Source organism: Solanum tuberosum, unplaced genomic scaffold (genome assembly GCF_000226075.1).
Source record: "Solanum tuberosum cultivar DM 1-3 516 R44 unplaced genomic scaffold, SolTub_3.0 scf00144, whole genome shotgun sequence".
Taxonomy (NCBI): Eukaryota; Viridiplantae; Streptophyta; class Magnoliopsida; order Solanales; family Solanaceae; genus Solanum; species Solanum tuberosum.
This window is the reverse complement of record NW_006239074.1, coordinates 954,873-959,141: the sequence shown is the minus strand read 5'-3', so window position 1 is coordinate 959,141 and position 4,269 is coordinate 954,873.

Sequence of the window (4,269 nt, the reverse complement as noted above, 5' to 3'; positions counted from 1 at the left end):
GTCACACTATTGGTACGAGACCCCATCTTTCACCCTTACCAATTGTCTATTCCATTTTTTAATCTTTAATTAGAAAAACGTCCTTCAACGAAGTCTACAAAGTCTTAACATACCTCGAATGCTGAACACGTGTCATGAATCCTCAAGATTTTCCCCTTCCCTTTCGCAAAGCTTCAACATGTTCACAATCTATCACATATGCATTATTCATAAGTAAACGAATCTATAGACATCCATCGAGCTATACCTCTATCCCGAACCCCAAAACTTATTCAAACTTCACGAATGTTACCATCTTATTCCCCTTAAAATTTCGCACTTTTTAAATATATTATCGACTTAACCATGATGGTCACTCTTGGACCAATTAACCACTATTGGTAAACAATTGTGAACACCACCAGAATATTTCAAGACACAAAATATGCTACGAATTTAACTAAGTGATACAGTGATCCTGAACCAAAGCAACAAACAACATTTGTACTATCCACTACGCAGCACCTTACATCCACTCACCTATCATTAACTCAAAATGATATATAAATCTCATCCAACCTAATGACACCAAACTAACACCCATGATATATAATGAATTCCAAAATTTTTGGTGCCATCTAATATGTCAAGTCTCATATTCCTAGATTTTAAGCCTGGAGTTATATCTTAATTCCACTAAATAACATACTCTAATAGTGTTCATATATATCCATTATGCTTAATAATTAATAGTGACAAGAGTAGCAACAGAAACTAACAAAAATTTAACAAAAGACTCCAACTTCCAAGCCTTCATAATTACTATACTTCAGTTCCTTTTAAATGAATTACCACTTAAAATCAATGAGTCAATCATTACCGTAATGATTAATCTCTCCTAATTAACAATTAATTTTCCTACCAAAGAAACCATCCTACGGTATAGTGTCAAGTTCCAATATTTGCTTTCCTTAACTTTATTTATTATTTATGTTCCAGTCGAAATTTTATCAACACAATTCTATATTCATTAATGACAAATTCCGACCGAAATCTTGCTAGCACTGATTTGTTGGCAGCAATAACTTACAACATATTTCTAACCCGTTAAGCCAAATAAAATTCCTACCCAGACAACACATACACACACGACAATATCAACTTAAATTATTTTTCTATTACCTGGCAGATTTCGTGATGGTTGAGGTTATGCGATGATTCTCCTCGTCGTGTGCAGATAGAAGTTTTAGTGGGTTGTGGGGGTGACAAAGAATTATTAACCCTCAATTATTCTTAATTCATCTATTTACATGGGCCAAATTACTTGGGTATTAATTGAACTATGTATTTGGCCCACTACCTAATAACTATAATACTCATTAAATAAAAATTCATCAACTAGATACTCATAATTACTGAATAATTTAAAATACCCTTTTAAATTTTTTTTCCGGAAGAGTCAAAATAGTCCTAGTTCTCAAAACGAACTAGCGGGTCGTTACATTACTTATTCTCAAAATTATCTTCAGAACCTAATACTAAATATCAATTAATAAAGATAGCATAGTAAAATAATCACAATAACAATTATTTTTTAATAAATATAGAGAAAATGGCCAAATGCCCCCTCAACGTATATCCGGATTTCCAACTACACACTTAAACTTTACGGGAGTCCTATCACCTGCCTAAACTGTTTAAAAATGAAATAATTATACCCTTAAAAAGCCATAATCAGATCTATGGTGGCATGTGAATTTCACACATTTGACATGTGAAAAAGTCATTAAATATGTTTTTTTCATTTTTTATATCTCTTTACCCTTTTCTTTTATATTTTCACCCATCCCTTCCATCACCAAAGCACTTTCACCATTTTCATCATTACTAGAACACCATAAGTTCATCAAAACTGGGTCTTTAAAAAATACAGGTGAATAATGAACTGAGTCTTTGAGAAAGATAGATGAATGATGATTGCAGAACTCGTTCAGAGATATTTGGACATTGCTCTGATAATCTAAAAAATAAACTAAAAAAAGTGAAGGAATAGGGGAGAGAGGACGAACAAGGCAGAATATTGCCATTAATGAAGGTCACCGAAGCTCTCGAGAAAGACGAGGAGGAGGAGCCTACGATGTCTTCCACATCATCATCAATAATTTCGAAGAGGAAAAGCTTGATTCATCGACGATTGATGAATTAACGAGATTGATAGCGACAATTTTTGAGATGTAGTTGATTGACTGAGATTTGAGATTGATAATTAAAGGATCTATTAGTAAAAAAATTGAATTTGAAGTAAACACAGATCCCCCAAGATGCTAGTTCTTAAAAGGCAAGAAAGAAGAAAATTGGTGTGCCCCATTCTGCAGTTTCTAGTGCTGCCTCCCAAATGAGGTGAAGATACGAACATTTAATCGGTCAACGAATCTGGGAGGAATGTTCAAGAATCCTTGAACTCCATAGAGAGATTAAGCACAGTGTTGTCAAATAGTTGGGAGTCACAATGTGTTCATCTGTAAAATGTACACTTTTGTATACATTAAATATTACCTGTAAGAGAATGTGCACTTTGTACCCAAATAATTCATCAAGTAAATTGATATATTATATTAATTTTTTATTTTTTTTTAATAAAAAGCAAACCCAGGTTGATTTTTCTCAAATCAGATCTAAAGTATTTTGGGGTGATATGAATATGTAAATTTATCTACAATTGATTTAGGTTGATTGGTTTTGCAAGAGTTTTACATGGGTTTGAAAATTGGTTTGAAGTCAATAATGATAAACTCGATGGAGATGGTGGTGACAACAATGACTTAGAGATGGTGAAAGATGAGGAAATTTGATTTATATTGCTATGGACAAGAAATAAAACAAATAAGAACAAAAAATAATTTAAAATAAATATATTTATTGAAAAGGGATATTTAAAACAAAATTTTAATAATGTTTTGGCTGCTCACTCTCCCAAAGAGAGTGAAATACACTCACTTTGTCAGGTAAGCATTTAGGGAGGTAATAATTTCAGTCTTATAAAATTCAGAGGGGTAATAGGACCTCCGTAAAGTATGAGTGTGTAGTTGGGAATTGAAGGGTAGATTTTCTTATCTTATATAGAAGCCACAAATGAGCTTTTTCATTGGTTGCACATATAATTTATTGTGGTTACAGTTGTAGTTTAGTGGCAGAGTCAGAAACTTTATTAAGGGTGTCTAAGAATAATGATGTGGAGCTGTCAAAATAAACCAAAAATAATTGTGGTATATGAGGTTCAAACTCAAAACTCCTTCACTTAATGGACACCTAGTACCACTGTACCAAAGGTATAGCCTTTATCAAGGATGTCTAGTTTTAAATATATATCATTTGAAAGTAAAATTTGACATATATATATACTAGATAATGTGGCCCGTGCATAGCTCAGACCCAATAATATAAATAATATGTTTTGGGCAAATAACCGAGTTTTTGAAGCGATTGTTTACGTGGATAAAGGAATAACTTTTTTTTATCACAAACCTGTACTTTCTTTGACGCTATTTAAGGCATAATAAAACTACCCACATACAACATTTTTGAAATATTTTATCTTGTCAATTATCATGATTTATAGTATTTTTACAATAGATTCACTTCAAGAATCAGAGGATTTTTTTGTATTTTTTTCAAAACATATTTTATATTGTCAATTATCATGATTTATAGTATTTTTACAATAGATTCACTTCAAGAATCAGAGGATTTTTTTGTATTTTTTTCAAAACATATTTTATATTGTCAATTATCATGATTTATAGTATTTTTACAATAGATTCACTTCAAGAATCAGAGGATTTTTTTGTATTTTTTTCAAAACATATTTTATATTGTCAATTATCATGATTTATAGTATTTTTACAATAGATTCACTTCAAGAATCAGAGGATTTTTTTGTATTTTTTTCAAAACATATTTTATATTGTCAATTATCATGATTTATAGTATTTTTACAATAGATTCACTTCAAGAATCAGAGGATTTTTTTGTATTTTTTTCAAAACATATTTTATATTGTCAATTATCATGATTTATAGTATTTTTACAATAGATTCACTTCAAGAATCAGAGGATTTTTTTGTATTTTTTTCAAAACATATTTTATATTGTCAATTATCATGATTTATAGTATTTTTAAGCAATTTTTAAATATAAATATAAATAAAAAATAAGACAAATAAATTAAAATGGACCCAATATATGTTATTTTTGTTGTCTCAATTTATGTGACACAAATGAAATTTGGAG